Source organism: Amblyomma mixtum, chromosome 5 (genome assembly GCF_055824585.1).
Source record: "Amblyomma mixtum isolate Tamu chromosome 5, ASM5582458v1, whole genome shotgun sequence".
NCBI classification, from domain to species: domain Eukaryota; kingdom Metazoa; phylum Arthropoda; class Arachnida; order Ixodida; family Ixodidae; genus Amblyomma; species Amblyomma mixtum.
Genome location: NC_143016.1, coordinates 161,525,755 through 161,546,726, shown reverse-complemented (window position 1 = coordinate 161,546,726; position 20,972 = coordinate 161,525,755). Strand labels below are relative to the sequence as shown.

The following is a 20,972-nucleotide window of genomic DNA, read 5'->3' as shown; positions in this document are numbered from 1 at the left end:
CGCGGAAAATTTTGGCGGAACCCTGGATTATTAAGCTCCATCGTGTGCCGCAAGCCATCAGGACCAAGTTGAAACCAAGTTTGCTCAGGTGGGATCATATTTCGGCATTTTATGGCGATTATTGATTTCGCCCGAGCAGCTGTTGCACTAAGCCTAACGCGTTGCCGCTGCAACGGGAATCCCCGAGCCGCCGCCCAGCATGGCGACCTCCGCTCGTCGGGGATATGATCCGTTAACTGCGTCGTGGACTGAAATCGTCCCTATAGAACCTCTAGAAAACGGCCTGCCTGCAGAAGAAATTATTGATGAGCATCTTGCAGCCTGGATCACTCTTCGCAAAGGTGGCCACCGCTCCAAGCGAGACGCCGCCTCGAACGCTAACGTGACTGCAAGAAAACAGCTGCAGCCCGGCGGCGTCCGGTCATCACGTCCAGACAAACTTTCCTGGCGACCCAGTCGAACACCCAAATTCGACAAAGAAGACATCATTATTGTGGTCAAGCCACGCATATCCATCGACCTACGGGCAGCATTCCCACCGGGAGGACTTGGCCACGCCTTGACCGCCTATGTTGGCATCAACGCGGCTCAGCAGGCCTCGTTCGTGAACTGGCCCCTGTGGGACCAAAACCTCTTCATTTGCGCAACCCAAGACACCACCATCGCAAACAAATTGGCCAGGGAATTAATCCTCTCTTCCAGCAAAGGTCAGGTTCCCGTGCAAGGACAAGTAAAATTGAATGGTGAAGTGTGCTGTGACATTATTACCGTCAACGAGCGGGAGATCACGGCAGCGCTCGAAGGCAAGATTGTGTGGAGGGACGGGGACATTGCCTTCGTCTGAAAACTGGGCAAATCTTCGATAGCGCTCATCACCTTCGTCCGCTTTAACACGACTATCACACCGGTGCGAGAATAAAAGCGCACTATTCCCGCCTGCTACCGGTGTGGTACCATTGGCCATCGTGCGAACATTTGCCCCAGGCCAGTGGAAGAAAGGTGCGGCCATTGTGGACAGAATGCGGGGTCAACGGCTGAGCGTATGAACCCTCATGAGTGCAAGCCATCGTGCCTCGTGAGAGGGGAACCCCACCTTACGGGCTCTCAGGCATGCAAGGGCAAGTTCTGGCGTCTCCAGGCGACGCAGCGACCCCTGTAGTACGCCCGCCCAAGGACACTCCGGTGCGACGTCAAAAGTCGTCGCCGAGCACCGTGCCAGGAGGTGCTTCCGGCAGCCCAACTGCGGGATTGCGGCGAGAAGGCGGCGACGCCCGGCCCCCACCAGCCAACCCGAAGACGCCACAGCAGCCACCGAAGACGCCGCAGCAGCAAAACCGACAAACGTCAGATCAGGGCGCTCCGGCCTTCCAGCCTAAGGACTTCCTGGATCTCGGAGGGGCTACCCAGCAGAAGGCCTCCAAAAACTCACAGCGCAAGGTTGGTGGTCGACCAGGGGTCGTTTCTCAGTCTCCTCCTCCCCCTCCTCATCCCTCTCCCGAACTCATCGTGATGCGCCGCGAAATGGCGGCGCTACGCGAGCAAGTTAAACAGCTCGCGGCTGAAAACGAAATTCTCCGCAAAATCCACATCGTCGCCACTGGCACGCAAAGGTGCGCCCGCCTCCGAGAATCCGGAGCCCATGAGCGAAGGGTCTGTTCCCCAATCCAATGCAAGCCGTCTGGACGCTCTAGAAAACAGCGTAGCTGAAATTTATATTCAGCTTGGCGGTCTCGGCCAGCTAATTTCCGAAATTATCAACAAAACTATTGCTGAAACCACCCAGAAGATGGTCCTCGACGTCACAAGTAACGTTAAAACCTGTACCAACGATTGCAACCGCCTGGGGGTCGCCCAAGCCACAATAAAGACCGTCCATCAAAATTGAACCGCCACATTGATCTGAGCGAAATTAGCGAGGACCCCATCGAACCTTCTTTGGCTCATGGCGCCGGACAGGCTGCGATGGAGGCTGGCCCAGGTTACCGCGAAATTCATCATGGCACAGGGCACTAAGCGACCCCGCCGCCCCCCCCAAAAAAGCAGGCTTTTTCAGTTATTCAGTGGAATTGCAGAGGTCTCAAAGACCGAAAAAAACGAGCTCATCTTCGCCTCTATTTCGAGACGTTTAATCACCAACTGCGGTACTCGCCCTAAAGGAATCTGGGGCGGCAGTGAAGCTGTCGGGATATAATACGTATCAGCGTGACCCCTCCACCTGTCTGCTTGTCCACAAAAGCTACACAATGCAAGAGGTCGATCTCGAATTAAATCTTCCCTACTCGTATGTAATGGTCCCCGTCCTCCCCCTGAAAAGGACTGACTCCCCCGTACACATTTTTAATATTTACTCTGCCCCTAAACGTAAGAACATAAGTTTTTCCGACATCTTCAGTAAGGCACTGAAAGTGGCAGGGCGCTACCCCCTCTGATTTTGGGTGATTTCAACGCCCCCAATCGGGTGTGGGGTTATCGCAAGGAGGAAACGCTTGGCAGAAAGCTGACGGAGCTTATCTCAATGCTGGGCATCACCCTCCAAACCGACCCTGCATTCCCAACCAGAGTGGGTAACTCCGTCAATCGGGACACGTGCCCCGATCTTACCCTCACTCTGAACATTCAACACGCAGAATGGATCAACACCGAGGACACCCTCGGCCGCGACCACTGCCTCATCAACATCATTCTCTACACCCGTCCCCTCAAGCGACCCCTAAGCCAGGCACGACTCCCAGACTGGATGGCTTTCCGGCAGTCCTTGCTCCCGTACAGTCTGGTACAAAACGGCTATTCCTCTTGGGCCCACACCCCTATACAAAACGTTCGCAAACTTGACAAGCAAATTCAGCTTACAGATAGGGTGACAGATATGGATAACTATCTCCTTCATCTCTGGGAGGCGCATCGCAGTCTCACAAAGAGATGGCGTCGCCAGAAACACAATCGGAAGCTCTAACTTTGAATTCTCGATATCACCCAGCAGGCGGCGGACTACGCTGCCCAGCTTGCCGACTCCAACTGGGTGGATCGCTGCAATCTGGCCGCTAGACAAATGTCTAGTCGCAACACATGGAGACTTTTCCGTAGTCTGATCGATCCCACCCAAACACGCACCGCAACCCAAAAACACCTACAAAGAGCTATTCACAACTTTAAGGGCAATACGGACCAACTGGCAGAGACATTGCGGGATCGATATCTGTGCCAGACACAAGACCCCCCGGGGGTCGGAGCATCTCTATGCAGGCAGAGAAAATCCTGATCTCGATCGGCGATTTCAACTCCATGACCTACGGGCGGCTCTTGCCAAAATGAAACAAGTCACGGCTCCGGGTCGGGACAAGGTAACGGTCAAACTTTTGGCCAACCTACCGGCTCCCGCGTGCGAAGCACTCTTTGAATACATAAATGCCGTCTGGGAAGGGTACCATCCTTTACCCATAGAGTGGAAAACTGTGCTTATCACCTTCATCCCGAAGGCCTGTAAACCAATCAATACAGACAACCTCCGACCCATTTCCTTAACATCTTGTGTGGACAAACTCATGGAAACTATGAAGTTCGCAGTGCTGTACATCGGTTGCCTCATCCGGTTCGCGTTAGTGGAATGCCCATTACGTTCTTTCTTGGGCCCTCCGCACAATCGCAGAGAGGGAGTTGAGCTCAACCCACCGGGATACGGAGGGCGCCGGATAGCGGAGGATTACGGGAAAGGTCAAACTCCCGACAGGGACTGATTCATTAGGTCGCATCCTGTGTGCACATGCTTGCGGCGAGGCGGACCCGCGTCACAGTGCATGGCTTTTGTCCAATGTCTGCAGCGGCGTACGTTGACAGCTTGAAGCGCAGTCGACAGGATATTGCCCCGCTAGCTGCAGGCATGAGGAGCAACGATGCGGAACAGATGGGTTGAAGTGACTTTCCTTGAACTTGGGTCAACCGGACGTTGGGAAAGTGAAAGTGTTCGCGAAGCTCGCCGCAGGAAAGCATTATTCTCCAAAATCGTGATGGTAGAAAGTGTACATATGTGTACAGTGTATGCCGCGATGAGTCACCTTCTTTCCCCAATCTGATTAGTTGTGTTGTCCTTTCCCAATTGTTGATTGGAGATGTTTTCCTTTCCCCAATAATTTATTGGGTGGATGTTTCTGCAGTTACCTGATTGGTTATTCTCCCCACCGAGGGCAGGGACATAGGGTGTAAAACCAGCTGTTTCGGCAGGAGCAAGGGCTGATTTCGTCACGTCGAGTCAGTCAAGTGTAGATGTGTTTTCTCCTTGCTTGTATCTTCCTTTGCGTATTAACCTCTCCAGTCAGGATATCAACTGGCGCAGTCGAGACAGGATTTGCTGCGTCTTTCTGCTCGAGGTATCTGACGGAGGGCCGGGAGATCAAGTCGGTGGACAAGCTGCAGAGCGGTACATCCTAAAGAAGGAACGTGAGTCAGCGTCATAGAGTGACGCTGGAAGCTTCGGAGGCTGTTGGTCAATGTCAACGGGACGTAGGAAGCTCAAGTCAGCGAGGAGCTAAAGGAGCCAGGCGACCGACATGTCATGGAGGTGCCAAGTCCGTGACCAGCGGAAGGAACCAGGCGTCCACGTTGAGGTTCAAGACAAGAACCAGGCGACCAGCGAGTCAAACGAGGCACACGTGAGCAAGCTGCTGAATGAACCGGGCTGTCGCATCGAGAAACTTCAATCTGCAAGGCGGCATAATCAGGGAGGTTCAAGTCAGCGAGCTGCCGTAAGAGCCGGGGCTCAACTCATACGCATCGAGGAGCCCGCTGTCGTTCGGGGCGACGAGATTATCGTGGCAGAGGAAAGCAATCAGCGAGGTAGGAGACCTTTCTGCTTTCTCCGAATTCACCATGTCAATGTAGTGTTTCCGTGCTATAAGTGATAGCACGGAACAGGGAGATGGCTGCCGTACGGTATAATCGAGAGGGCATTATGCGACGCGTGGAGGTGGAGCAGAAGGCAGAACAGCTGCTTGAAATTGGCAAGTTGAAACTCGAAATTGAGCGAGAAAAGATAAAGCTTCCACAGATGCAATCTAAATTAAACCAGGGAACGAAAGCTTATAGAGAGATGTTATTTGCAGCAGTTCAATGTTTTGACTGCATGAAACTTGGGCATTTCATGACTGACTGTCCGAACTCAAAGCAAAAACAGGATGTTCCCGTGGTGAGAATGACGTGTGTGCCAATGGCTATAGCTGTGAAAGCTGCAGTGGTTAGTCAGCAGTGCCCAACAGTATGTGCTGTGCCAGGAGAGATGGCTGAGGGCATAGGGGCGTTAGTCACGCCTGTGAAGCGCTGCTTGTCAGAGCAAGCTGAGATAGAGCAGACCCAGGAGGCACATGAGTGTATTGTTTGTGAACAGGAGTTCAGCATTGGTCCAGAACAGGTTGGCGCAAACTCTGGGGCAGCTGTAACGCTCGACGAAGAGGTAAAGCAGGCGCGAATAGCGGGAACGCTCTTTAAAGGCGAAGGTAAGCTGACTGCCAAAGATGAATTGGTAAGCCAGCCGGAGCGGACACTCTGCGCACTGACAGCAGATGCTATAGCTGAAGGTATAGGAAAGTTGGCAACACCTGAGACACACTCCCTGCGAGAGCAGCCAGAAAGGGAGCAGATATATGTATCAAATGAGAGAGCATATTTTGAAGACGATTTCAAAACTGCGCATTAGTCTGTTCGAGACAAACCTGAGGCTCTGGTGGAGCTTGAGGCAGATCCGGAAACTGCCATTGTTACTGCAGATGATCATAGGCTAACCAGGAAAGATGAGCCTGCATTTTATGCCGAGGATGTAAGAAATGCGCATTTGATCGCCGTAACGGTGTTCGAGGCAGATAGAGAACTGCAGCATTTGAATAATGCACCCATCTCTATGTTTCGACATGGAGCAACATGCTTCATTGTCAGCAGTGCGGAAGGAAGCTGGCGAAGGAAATATTGAGAAGAGAATGAACGAGGGCATGCTTTTCCTTGAAGACAACATCAGCGGGCAGCCTTACAAAGAGCTAGCGCTATGCAAAGCTGCACGTGAGATAGCCGATGACAGGCGTAAACCTAATTTCAAGGTCAAAGGGGTGATCGCAAACGCGACGGCAGCAGTTTTCTTAGAGTGCATAGAGCAGGTGACCTCTGTCAATCTTCAGGAAAGTGACAATGTAGACCGAATAGCAGCGGCAGCCTTTGCAACCAGCGCTGTGCCGTATTCTACGGAATTTTGGTCGAATCTTCTGGACAAAGCCCGAAAGAAACAAGTTTTGTTTCGAGATCTAGGCTGCTAGAAGTTGTTTCTGCCAGTTTGGGGCACGGATCTGACATGGTGGGTTCTGGAATGTGCAGACTGGTTTCCAGCCTTGTGTGTGCGGGTTGAAATAACCGCTGTGTGCGCGCATGTGTCTGTGCTGGTGTACTGACTGCACAGCCGGCGCACGTGTGCGTGTGTGCGTATGTAGTTTTGTTGTCGGACACCGTGGCTAAACTGTAATGTCCCACTGACAAGTGCCCGTGTGACATTCTTGGTTGGGAGGAGTGAAGTTCGCGCTGCTGTACATCGGTTGCCGCATCCGGTTCGCGTTACCGGAATGCCCATTACGTTCTTTCTTCGGCCCTCCGCACAATCGCAAAGAAGGGGTTGAGCTCAACCCAGCGGGATACGGGGGCGCCGGATAGCGGAGGATTACGGGAAAGGTCAAACTCCCGACAGGGACAGATTCATTAGGTCGCATCCTGTCTGCACGTGCTTGCGGCAAGGCGGACCCGCGTCACAGTGCGTGCCTTTTGTCCAATGTCTGCAGCGGCGTACCTTGACAGCTTGAAACGCGGTCAACAGGATACTGCCACGTTAGCTGCAGGCATGAGGAGCGAGGATGCGGAACAGATGGGTTGAAGTGACTTTCCTTCTCAACCGGACGCTGAGAAAGTGAGAGTGTTCGCGAAGCTCGCAGCAGGAAAGCATTATTCTCCAAAATCGTGATGGTAGAAAGTGTACATATGTGTACAGTGTATGCCGCGATGCGTTACCTTCTTTCCCCAATCATTGATTGGTTGTGTTGTCCTTTCCCAATTGTTGATTGGAGATGTTTTCCTTTCCCCAATAATTTATTGGCGGATGTTTCTGCAGTTACCTGACTGGTTATTCTCCCCACCGAGGGCGGGGATTTTATGATTTAAAACCAGCTGTTTCAGCAGGACCGAGGGCTGGTTTCGTCAAGTCGAGTCAGTCAAGTGTAAATATGTTTTCTCCTTGCTTGTATCTTCCTTCCTGCTTTTAATTGTTATAAAAGGTTAAACTCTCCAGAAGTGTCCTCTTGCAATGTGATTGAGCAATTCGAATCAGCAAGACGTCAAGCATCCTACAACAATTATCAACCCAATTCCCTCTACCAGATCTCAAGAGGCGATATCAACTCTATGGTTCGAGATCGACTCTCAGAATACTTAGAAAATCGCAACACCTTCGCGGATACCATGATCGGTTTTAAGCCGCGTAGGTCATCTCAAGACATACTCCTCCAACTAAAACATGAAGTGCTTACTCCTGTCGAGTGCCCCCATAACGACAAGATAGTCCTGGCCTTGGACCTTAAAGGAGCATTTCACAATGTTAAGCACAGCGTCATTCTCTCCCACCTGAGCGAGACTGACTGCGGCACTAACACCTTGAATTATATTAAACATTTTCTCACGGATAGGCAGGCCTTCGTCCGCATCCAGGACGAAGAGCATGGCCCGTACAGTATGGGCAGCAGGGGTACACTACAAGGCGCTGTACTGTCCCCTCTGCTCTTTAACTTAGCAATGCTTCATCTACCCTCTCAATTGGCCGATGTCGAAGGCATCCAGCATGCCCTGTATGCCGACGACATCACTATTTGGGCCACCCAAGTTATTGTGGGTCACATGGAGCAGCCGCTGACATAGTAGACAACTATGCCGCGTCCTGCGGCCTCCAGTGCTGCCCACAGAAATCAGAAGTCGTGCATATTCGGCCATCGCCGAAGTGTGCAATCCCCATTTCCCTCTCCCTCGCCAGCGGCCCCATCCGTGAGGCATTGGAGATCAGAGTTCTCTGGCTCTTTATTAGTAGAACACGTCGCGCAGACACAACACTGGCCAAGCTGCGTAAAGCTGGAGACCAGGTGGGCCGCATGGTCCGTCGGGTCTCCAACAAACGCGGAGGTCTACGAAGCAAACATGCGTTGCGACTCGCACATGCTTTCATTACGAGTCGAATACTCTATTCGACCCCCTACCTTCACTTACGCAAGCAGGACGAAGATGTCTTGGAGGTCACCCTCCGTAAGATCATCAAAAGGGCACTCGACCTTCCGAGCTCCACCTCCAACGCGAGGCTCCTCGCGCTGGGAGTGGTGAACACCTATCAGGAGCTGCAAGGAGCGCACCTCACCAACCAATATACGCGTCTTGCCCAGACCGTGTCCGGTCGTCGCCTTTTGGACCGACTACACATTCAACACAACCATCACACCGAGGAAAGTGCCCGAAATGTGGAGACGCGCCATCCACGTTCGACCCCTTCCTACGAAAATGTCCAAAGAAGACCATAATGGCCGGCGGCAGGCGCGGGCGGATGCCCTCCACCGCCATTATGGCAACAAACACGGTGTATTTTATACGTACGTGGCCGGCCCGTACCGCTCTAGGGGGGGATGGTACACGGCCGCGGTCATACACCAGCAAATACAGGTGGCCGGGCTCACTTTCAAAGCTCCCAGCTCACCTCACGCTGAGGAGGTAGCCATCGCCTTGGCGGCCTCTCACCCTCAGGCTCAATATATCCTATCAGACTCGCAAGGAGCTTGTCGAAATTACGAGCTGGATTGGGTCTCCCTCACAGCTTATCGAATACTTCGCAACGCAGCACGGGACCGAGATCCTACGCTCCGCTACTTAGTCTGGACTCCGGGCCACCAAGGCCTACCAGGTAACGAGGCTGCAGACGCAGCCGCCCGCGAACTCACTTCCCGGGCCCCAGGCGATGACCTTACCGATTCGGATCTGGACAACGAACCCCTTTTAAAATTTGAAGATATAGTCAATCACTACCAAGACTCCAACCGCAAGTACCCGACCCCCCTCACGGGGCTGGGAAAAGCAGGTGAGCGTCTTCTGATAAGACTTTTTACAAATACATTGCTGTGCCCGGCAGTCATGAAACACTTCGACCCCTCCTTTTCTGGCCTTTGCTCATACTGTATGGAGATGGCTGACACCTACCATAAGGTGTGGGCATGCCGGAAAAACCCTTCCCTCACCCCCCCCCCCCCCCCCCCCCAACCCAACCCAACCCGAGAGGACTGGGAGGCGGCCCTGCTCGGCTGCCACGACCTTCCGGCCCGACAGGCCATGGTCCGGCGTACCCGAGCGGCGGAAGAGTAAAATGGGGTCCCGGAATAGGGACCCCACCTAGTATTCTGAAGGGGGTGGCGCACTACGGGCCATCTCCCAAACTACCTCTCTATGTGTAACTTGTAATAAATGCTTTTCACCACCACCACCGGCAGCGCTTTTGCGAAGCTCCAACTAGAGCATCGGCTGACGCCGTTAAACGTCATACATAATGACGCGCCATGTCTGTCGTAGAGAGTGGCTTCCAAGAAACTCGAGTCGCTTCTTTGCGACCCGGCGTTAGTGGAGATGACATCACTCAGCACACTCGAGGTTACGCGCTCTCCGTTGACAACAAGTGAAGTTTTCTCGAAGTTTCTCGAATCGTCGACGACGCGCAGGGGTGATTCCTTCCTTCCGCGCCGGCTTTCCAAATGTGCGCAAATTGTTGTGACATCTGCGTTTTTTAATGTCAATATAAATCTAAAGCCAGCTTCTTTTCAAATGAATTAATCTAGTTTCTACGTTCTGCGTTTCCCTGTCGCTTAAAGCGCCTTATTTCTCCGTCCCTGTTTCCTGCGTACTTGCTGGTTACCTTCCTAGTCTTTTCCCGCCACTGTAAGCCAGCGCCTCCGTAGCAGCGGCCAGCGCTGCTACGCTTGCCGTGCCGAAATACGTTGAACAAGTATATAGGAACATCAACTGGTGAGGTTGGTTTCAGCCCATTGGTCCGTTTGCGACTTCAAACAGAGATTGAGAGCTTACCTGCGGATCAATCAAAAGTGTGCAGCCTAATTGTTGACGAGATGCACATAAAGCAAAAGCTGGAATATAATAAGCAGCGAGCCGCTTTTATAGGCGATGTTAACATGAGCCCTGCTTTAGCACACCTGGTGCCTAGTGATCGAGATGATTACCTCGCAAACTCGCTGCTATGCTTTCTTATTTGTGGCCTGGCTGCACGTTTTAAGATACCGGTTGGGTATTTTTTCACCAAGTGCTGCACAGGACCTGACCTTGCTGCAACCATCATCCATGTTGTAAAAAAGACTGAACTATTGCGTTTCGAAATTGTCCGCCTTGTGACTGATAATCACAAAACAAATGTCTCGGCAATGAAACTTTTGTGTAAGGGACAGCAAAGCACATAAGCACCACATCCAGCAAATTCTTCCAGACGCCTTTTCATGGCATTTGATCAGTTCCACATCTTGAAAAATGTGAGGTCTCAGTTTCTTGCGAAGTGCATGGGTGGACACAAAGAGATCTCATCAGCTCCCTTAAAGGAGCTCTACAAGATGCAGAAGGGATCAACAGTGAAACCAATAAGGTTTCTGACCCTCAAACATTTGTACCCCACAAATATAGAAAAAATGAGCGTCAGACATGCCGTACAGATCTTTTCGCCCCCTGTCACAGCTGCACTGCAATACATGAAGGATCAGGCAGGCCACACTTGCGACATTGAGTTCGCAACAGTTGGCCCAACTGTGGAATTTATGGTTGCGATGCACAAGTGGTTTGTTCTAATGGATGTTAGTAACACGCAGCAACATATCCATAAGAATGATCCTGACACTCGGCACTTCACTGATCCAAATGACTCTAGGTTGGAATGGCTGGAGAAAACCTTCCTGGACTATCTGAAAAGGCTAAAGGATGAAAGTCACCCTGATAGGTTCTTGAGCAAAGAGACTTACAACGCACTGGTGCTTACCACAACCTCAAATGCCATGTGCATCAGGTCTCTGCTCAATGAAAAAAATTCATCTTTGTGCTAACACGAAAATTCTCTAGTGACCCAATTGAGGCACTATTTGGATTTCTTCGGAGAACAGCAGGGTGCAACGATGCTATGGACGAAAGAAGTGCGGTATCTGGCCTTGACAAAATATTGAAGAGCGGCATCGTTTCTTCATCATTGCAAAGCAATGTAAATGCTTCAACATCATTCTGTGCTGCCACAGCAATTTCAAGCCCCAGCACCCTGAACGCTAACCACCCAGACAAGAAATTTTTTCTACTGGAAGCAGAAAATAGGCTGCGAGAGGTGTGTGTTAGGAAGAATCAATGGCTTCCCAATCCAGAGATTGACAGCTTAGCTCTGATAGAAGGATATTTGGCCCGTGTTGTGGCAGAGGACGATCACTGAGGACGATCCGGGCGCGCACAACACGCACTTCACTGACTGCAAATTTGTGCATTTCCAGATTGCCGACTTTCATAAGGACTCCGCCCCCTAAAATTGGCGCGAAGGCACGTGTCGACGTCGGTGTCACCCAGGAAAGACGGCGCTGTCATTCCGGAACCGGAACTTGATGCAACGACCCAGCGAAGCGTATAAAGTCGTCGCCAAGGGAGTTAGCGGCCACTGCTGAGGACGATCCGGGCGCGCACAACACGCACTTCACTGACTGCAAATTTGTGCATTTCCAGATTGCCGACTTTCCTAAGGACTCCGCCCCCTGAAATTGGCGCGAAGGCACGTGTCGACGTCGGTGTCACCCAGGAAAGACGGCGCTGTCATTCCGGAACCGGAACTTGATGCAACGACCCAGCGAAGCGTATAAAGTCGTCGCCAAGGGAGTGAGCGGCCACTGCTGAGGACGATCCGGGCGCGCACAACACGCACTTCACTGACTGCAAATTTGTGCATTTCCAGGTGTGTTACCTTTTTGCTAAGTCTTGTAGCTTTGTATTGCGTGCCTGGGTCGTCCATCAGCAATGGGGGATGATGAATTGGATGCTGCTGTGTCGAAGCAACCCGAGACTGGGAAGCTGTTTGAAAAGTACCCTACCACTGTCAAGGAAATAGCAGCATTACTCGTCAAGCTCAACAGCAGGGTTGAAGCGATGGAGACAAACATAACTAGAGATCTAAGCACCCTTACACAATCTGTCTCATTTATGAGCGAAGGCTTCGAGGAATTTAAGGTAGCTACCGCGAAACACGAGAAAGAAATAACTCTGCTTAAGACTGAGCAAGAGCTTCTGAAGAGAGAAAATCTCTTCCTGCAGAAGGAGCTGACAAAAGCTCGAACTGAGCTGACAGAAATTCAGCAGTACAGTCGAAGACAAAACCTAGAACTGAAAGGCAAACCCGAGTCTTCCGAAGAATGCCTGCCTAGCATTGTTTCCGCTCTCGGAGCTAAAGTCGGTGTCCATAACGAAAGAAGACATCGACGTGGTTCATCGTGTTCCGTCCAAAAATAAGCCACACAATATCATTGTCAAATTCGCCTTGTGCAGCAAGCGTGATGAAGTGCTGAATGCCACAAGAAAGCAGCGCCTAATTACTTCAGATGTAGGCTTGGCCGGCACAACATCTGTGTTCGTAAATGAACATCTCTGCCCCGAGAATAAGGTGTTGCTTTCAAAGGCTATCGCCGCAAAGAAAGAACACAACTGGAAGTATGCCTGGGTTTCTAGAGGTAAAATTCTGATGAGAAAGACAGATAGCTCAGCGATATACCACATCGTAACGGCAACTGACCTTGACAAGATAGATTAATCCCGGCAACCGACCTTGACAAGATAGCTTAAAGATCTTGAAATGATCACGGCTGATCAAGTTGATAACTTCTGTGACTTGAACTGTACTCGCTCTGTACTGCACTGCAATATCAGGAGTATATCGAAAAATTTTAACTTTATTTGCTCGTTTCTAGCTGAACACAAAAATACATATGATGTAATTGCAGTCTCAGAAACTTGGCTATTTCCAAATTAATGTCTTAATATACCGAACTACGTTTTTCTGTCACGCCCTCGTTGTGCCAGAAATAGGGGTGGTGGCGTTGGCCTTTACATTAAAAACTCTCTAAGTTTTAAAGAATGCCCTCATATTGTTAACGGAACCAACGATGCCACAGAGGCAATGTTCGTGGAAATTGACAGCGTTTTGATTGGAGTTGTTTACCGAGCACCGCTTAATACTCGTAACATCTTCTTAAGTGACCTTGAAACTATATTCGCTAACATAACTAAGTGCTCAAAAGACGCTATTATTACCGGGGATATGAACATTGACACATTGGGTGCAGATCATAGCGACTATTCTAATCTTCTCTCTTCATTCGGTTTCTATAACTATATTACATCCCCCACGCGCATTACGAGCAACACTTCGACATGTTTGGATCACATCCTGTGTAACTTTCAACCCACTCATAGTCTCGCTGGAGTGTTCAATACTGCGCTTACAGATAATCTACCTGTGGCACTGTTGTACGGCTTAAATATTCCAGGCCGCCCCGAACCATCTGTCAAATTATTTACCCGGATTGACCACGAAAAATTTTCTTGGTTAATTTCACGTGTTAGCTTTGACTATTTTGAACCCTTAAATCCTAACGAGCACTGCCGACGCCTCATAGAAGAAATAAATATGTTAATAAATGAATGCAAGGTTACTAAAAGAGTGAACTATTTCACGGTGCCAATTTGCCCTTGGATGACTTCTTCTGTGCTTGATGTGATAAAGCAACGCGAGTATTGGCATACCAAAATGAAACAGAACAGGGGCAATGATTATTACGCAGCTCAATATAGATCTCACAGGAATAAAGCCCTTGCGTTGATGCGTCGACAGAAAAGACATTATTATCACTTAAAAATTAATGCTAATGCTAGCAATACCAAGAAACTATGGGAAATTCTAAATTCTATCATTCAGCCAGCAGGAGTAAAAAGGGTACTACCCTCAAAAGACTTGTCCCCGAGTGCATCACACAGGATAGATGAATTTAACGGGCATTTTTGCTCCATAGCTCAAAATGTGATCCCCAAAGCGCAAAGCGGGGAGCCCCTTTTTCTTCCTCCATGGCAGGAATCCAGCTTCAGATATGATGACATAACCTGTCGAGAACTTATATCAGTGGATAGGCAACTGGAGACGGGAAAAGCGCGGGGACTAGATGGAATTCCTGTGTCGTTATTGAAAAACAATATTGAAGTTCTAGCGCCTACTTTGGTTTCTTTGTTTAATAAGTCCTTTTATAGCGCCACATATCCGGATGCACTGAAGGTAGCAAAAGTAGTCCCGGTATACAAAAATGGAAACCCTGATAATCTAAGCAATTACCGACCAATTTCTGTCTTAAGTTGTTTTAACACACTTTTCGAGAAACTGCTTGCCAAACGTATTAAGAACTTTTTGAAGAAGTATGCCATTCTTAGCACTGATCAACATGGCTTTCAAGAGTCAAGATCTACTACTACTGCAATCTTATCCCTATCCGAAGTCGTAAATGACGCACTTAACAGAAATTTTGTAGCAGTAGGCGTGTTCCTAGACATAAAAAAAGCTTTCGATACCGTGGATCATGATATTCTGTCCAAAAAACTTGAAAGACTTGGTTTTAGAGGTTTGGCGTTGCAGTTCCTTAGAAGTTATTTATCCGATCGTTCCCAACGGGTCCAAATTGACGGCAATGTTTCAGATTTGCTAACAGTGCCCATGGGTATTCCACAAGGTTCGGTTCTGGGACCTATTCTTTTTTCTCTTTACGTGAATGACCTTCCTGTATATGCAGAGAAATCACATGTCATTATGTATGCAGACGACACCGCTATGGTAGTTACTGCCAAATCTATAGAGGATGGTATAGCCGTGCTTAATAAAGAACTTCAATGCATTAAAACCTGGTTCCAATCTAACCGTCTATCCCTGAACACTGAAAAAAGAAATATATTACTTTCAAATCACCGCATAAGTCTGCGTGCATGTCACCCTGCAGCTTGCATATTGGAGCTGATGAGTTGCAGCAAGTTGACGCAATCACATACTTGGGAGTGATTGTGGATAAAGATTTCAACTGGCATCAGCACATTGATGCCCTGTGTAAAATAAAAAACTGTCGTACTCTTGTTATACATTAGCGAAAGCATCTAAACATTTTCAGACTAATACGCTAAAAACATTATATTTCAGTTTGTTTCAGTCGCAGCTAACGTACTGTATTGAGGCCTGGGGCCTTACGTATCCATCGTATATTGAACCCGTGGTAAGGCTGCAAAAAAGGGCTCTTAGAATGATCAATTTTGTTGCACCTAGAACTCCATCACTGCCTTTATTTAAACAAAATAACATTATGCCACTAACTAACCTAAGAAACTATCGTTTAGCAATTTTTGTAAAAAATGTTATCTGCAACCCTAGCACCTTTCCTTTAGTTTCATACAAGGCTCCACCGTCCAGTTCTCGCTCAGCCTCTCATGGAAAGTTCTTGCTTCCAACATCTAACAATCATTATGGTCATCGATGGCTCCGTTTTTCTGGTGTCAAAATCTGGAATGCTATCCCATGGTCAGTCATATCTTCACCTAGTACATTTAGAGCACTGAAGAATTTTTTCCTTCAAACAGAAGCGTCTCAGTGAAGCGACACTGTATGCGTCTGTGGCGTGGCATAATACTACAAATCTATTGAACGTGGCAATCTGAATGTAGAATGACATTTATTTTTTATTTGGTTATTTGAATGTCATACGACAGTGTTTCAGTCTGTATTTTGTATTGTATTTTGTATTGTATTTTGCATTGCAATTGTTTCATTCTACACCGACAAATGTGTGCGTGTTTTTTTTTGTTTTTTTTTGTTTTTTTTTCTTCCTCCTGAATCGTCAGTAGACTTATTTGTATTCATTTTGGGATCCACGACTAGCCTCTGGCTAAGGATCCTTGAGTGTCTTCATGTAATTACATGTGTACTTTGAAATAAAAAGAAAGAAAGAAAGAAAAAAAAAGAAAGAGAAGCTGTGCTGCGAAGGCTGCAATGAAATTGTTGAGAAGCCTAAATGAAATGCTCCTGTGGATGGCCTCATTGCTTACCAAGAGAGGGGAGGACTGAAGTACCCGACCAAAGAGCTAGTTTCTGTTTTGGTAAGCCTCAAGAGGTTTGTGGACATTGTGCTTGATTACAGGAAAGCAATTGAAAAACCTTCCAATCTTGAAATGCAAGAACGAAGACATGGCTCACAGAAAACAGTTTTTACTGCTTTTATGCCGCAAGTTTATTAAGCCGCTGCTGAGCAATCACGCCGTGAACATCACAGACAAGAACTCTGTGGCAAAAATGTACGCGAAAAAGCCATTGTCGCGTAAGGTGCTCAAACTGCAAGGAGTGGACGTCGTGTTGCTTTTGTCATTTCTTATGTTATGTCATTTTGTCAACTGTGCCGAAAATATAATCTCCCTGCCTTTTATTTGTGTCGTCATCATTTGTCATTCATGAAGCTGAGAAACATAAAAGCATTCATTGCTCAGGATAGAGTGGGATATACTAAACGAAAGCGCACTGCATAGGTTTTTGTGAAAAACAACGGCAGAGCTAGTAAATGAGCCAGTTTAAACCCAGTCGTAAAATCTGCCTGCTTGCGACATATAAGAGTAATGCAAAGTTTTTGTATTCGATAAACCAAAACGTAGCGTGGGAATTCAGCCTATTCAGTAACCTGCACAGCAAGCGTGCAGCGCGGGTGCTGGGCCGGTCATCCAGGGGTTGGCCGGCGATAGTGTCAGCTGGTGGCGCCGCTCTGCGGCAACGGTGCGAAGCGCGGCGTCCCGCGAGCTCTCATTGTTCGGCGCACGATCTGACCGGCATCTAAAAATAGAGGAGGCGCTGTGTGAGCCAACCCTCTACAAAAAGAAATTTAACGAAGAAGATGACACATGTGCAGTGTGTGGTAGATCTGTAGAAACAATTGAACACCTCATAATCAAATGTGATGGTATCCATCCGGATGTCGATGCAGGCACAGTCACTCTTTCTGGGGCCCTAGGGTTTAAAGATAACAATGGTCATGTAAATAAATCTGCAATGGAAGTCAGCAAAAAGCGATTGGAGGATTGGTGGCTGAAAAGCAGAGATGTGGCATAAGGTTAGAATTGTAGGAAACCGTAGGCAAAGGTGATGGAGAATCTTAATCAGAATGGCCAACACAGTAAACAAAAAAATAATAAAGAAAGAAAAGCTGAGCATGGTGGCAATTGCCACCACCCCGTTTCAAAGGGGGCGCTCCTATCCATCCATCCATCCATCCTCTTTCCGTATAAATATTTAAATAGCTTAGCTGCCCAATTGTTATCATCCGTTTTCCTCAGGCGTTCTTCATATAACACTTTAATCTAGTGATCCCGTGCTTCGAGATTGAAAGGTTGGGGTTGTCGCAAGCTACAGGCGGGGTTAGCCTTGCGGATGCTGCCGGCAATTGCGCCCCCGTAGTGACACTTAAATGGTGAACATGGTCCCCAAATCAGGCACATACCTGACACCTGACTGATTAACATAGCTCTAAACACAATCACATATAGTAGTGAATAGCAACTCCTACCATCGCCATCTGGAGTCGAAATCCGATTCCTGGAGGAACTTTAAATAAGGGCGTTAAGTCTCCTTTCTACACGAATTCTTTCCGCGCTGGTAGACAATCTCCTGATGGGAACTGTGAGGGGCTCCTGTATTCTTGAGGGAAGCTAACAACACACACCTTTCCGCGTTGTACACTGGACAGCCCCTAAGCTGATATTTGATATCACCCAAACACCGCATGTGGAGCACTTCCGACACAATGCCAGACCCGTCTTATATATCCAAGCAGGGGTATGAGCAGAATCCGTGCGAATGCAACGTAGTAATGTGAGCTCGGAGCTCCTTGGGTACACATGGCTTGTTGGATGAACTCCACAGGGTTCTAAAATGGCTGAGCACCGTTTCTCTGAAGACCCTCTTGGCATCTTGAGGGACCTTTCCTGATGGATTACCTGGCAACGCTGTGCGGGGGAGACTACCCACCATATGTGAGGGCACCCATTGGAATCGCATGACGAAGCCTCTGCTGTGCAGATTATGCACCACGCGTAGAGAGCTAAGACACAAAGCATCAAATGGGAGCCCGCGCTCTAACCTTTGAAGGGCAGATTTTGAGTCCGTCAGGATCAACAGGTTCAGCCGGACAAGACCCTAGCTCGCGTAAAGCCGCCTCAAGTGCAACACTTTCGGCCGTTGTGGAGGGCACCACTTCAGTAAAGCGTACAGACAAATCAGTGTTCAAAGAGAGATAAAATGTGAAAAGCTGCTTCGCTAGCTCCTCTGGCCTTATCCACAGAGCCATCAATGAAAATTAGAAGATGACGGACATGCTCTGTTCCTAGATGTTCGAGCAGGAGAGAACGCGTTGCCGCCAAAGGAGAACTGCCCAGCCCATGTCCCCTCCTAGTGCCTCGCTTGTGGTCTTGCCCAAGGCACCTAGTGCTCATCTTCCAAGAGCTGATTTATTTCCGGTCTAGACTGAGCTGCTGCCCTTTATCGCACAACCGCATTCCCGGAAGTAAGCCTTGGCATCATTATTTTTTTCCAAACACCTGTCAGTGCTTCATACTTGTCGTACCCCCACAATGCTTTATGTTTCATTATCACTGCATCCCTTTGCCCTAACAGTCCGGGCTCTTCCATAAATATCTGTCCTTCAATTTATACCGCGAGATATTTGTGTTCTGCAACTCTGGGCATTTCATAGCTTTGTGCTGTAAGGGAAAGACCAGTTGTGACGTTACTTTACCACGTCCTGGTATGAACAGTTCTGAGAGTGTCATGGTAGTATTTTACACAACACAAGTTGAGAAGGTGGCAATAGTCTCGCACATAGTCTGGGAATGTGCGAGAACCACTCAAATGACCATCTGTCATACCACAAGAGCCTTGTGGAAACACTAACTGATATACAGTTACGATGTGTACACGGCGCTGCTGTCAAATGGCTCCCTAGCCGAGCGTCAGGGTTTTATCTAGGGTTGGTTCTGTCCTGGCACCTGCACAGTCAAAGGCCACCGCCGGGTCGGGCTAAGAGCGATGATGAAGGGCAGTAACGAAGGAGGAAGTAAAGAAAGCCTTAGGAGCAATGCAAAAAGGGAAAGCAGCTGGTGAGGATCAGGTAACAGCAGATTTGTTGAAGGACGGAGGAGAGATTGTGCTACAAAAACTAGCCACCCTGTATACGCAATGCCTTGTGACCTCGAGAGTACCAGAAGCTTGGAAGAACGCTAACATTATCTTAATTCATAAGAAAGGAGACGTCAAGGGCTTGAAGAATTACAGACCAATCAGCTTATTGTCCGTTGCCTACAAGGTATTTACGAAGGTAATCGCTAATAGAGTCAGGACAACTTTGGACTTCAGTCAACCAAATGATCAGGCAGGCTTTCGTAAAGGATACTCGACAATAGACCACATTCACAGTATCAATCAGGTGATAGAGAAATGCGTAGAATATAACCAACCCCTATATATAGCCTTCATCGATTACGAGAAAGCATTTGACTCAGTGGAAACCTCAGCTGTCATGCAGGCATTGCGGAATCAGGGTGTAGAAGAGTGTTATGTGAAAATATTGGAAGATATTTATAACGATTGCACAGCTACTATAGTTCTCCATAAAGTCAGCAATAAAATTCCCGGGTTCGAACCCCGGACCAGGACGAATTTTTCTTTAACTGCGAAGTTTCTGAGAAAGCTGTGTAGCTTTCCTTTGTAGCCGTATGGCTGCGCTTGGGTGGATGTCAATGAGTAATTACTCCCTTATTAAAAATTCCAATACGGAAAGGTGTCAGGCAGGGAGACACGATATCGCTAATGCTCTTCACTGCCTGCTTACAGGAGGTATTCCGGGGACTGGAATGGGAACAGTTGGGGATAAGAGTTAATGGAGAATACCTGAGTAGTTTGCGATTCGCTGACGACATTGCCTTGCTAAGCCACTCGGGACAAGAACTGCAAAGCATGATCAATCAGTTAGACAGGCAGAGCAGAACGGTGGGGCTAAGAATTAACATGCAGAAAACCAAAGTAATGTTCCACAGCCTATCAAGGGAACAGCAGTTCGCAATTGGTAGCGAGGTGCTGGAAGTAGTAAGAGAATATGTCTACTTAGGGCAGGTAGTGACAGCACATCCGGATCATGAGAAGGAAATAACTAGAAGAATAAGAATGAGGTGGAGAGCATATGGCATGTTCTCTCAGATCATGAATGGTAGCTTACCAATATCCCTGAAGAGAAAAGTATACAACAGCTGTATCCTACCGGTACTCACCTATGGGGCAGAAACGTGGAGGCTAACAAAGAGGGTTCAGCTTAAGTTAAGAACAACGCAGCGAGCTATGGAAAGGAAAATGATAGGTGTAACGTTAAGAGATCGGAAGAGGGCGGAGTGGGTGAGGGGACAAACGCGGGTTAATGACATCTTAGTTGAAATCAAGAGGAAGAAATGGGCTTGGGCAGGGCATGTAATGCGAAGGCAAGATAACCACTGGTCCTTAAGGGTAACGGAGTGGAGCCCAAGAGAAAGCAAACGTAGCAGGGGACGGCAGAAAGTTAGGTGGGCGGATGAGATTAAGAAGTTTGCGGGGATACAGTGGCGGCAACTAAGGACAGGGTTAATTGGAGAGACATGGGAGAGGCCTTTGCCCAGCAGTGGGTGTAGTCAGGCTGCTGATGATGATGATGAAGGCAGGCGCTTGGAAGCAGCACGGTAGTAGTTCAGCGGTTGGAGTCGTTTCCCTGAAGCAGGAACGGTAATCCGAGCGGATGGCTGTCGTACGGCTGAGCAGCAACTGC

General features: G+C 48.6%; 1 pseudogene; it reads left to right on the top strand.

The window, feature by feature from the left end:
* Positions 1 to 10,658: 10,658 nt before the first annotated feature.
* LOC149344335 (uncharacterized) lies at positions 10,659 to 11,512 on the top strand (annotated as a pseudogene).
* Positions 11,513 to 20,972: the final 9,460 nt, after the last annotated feature.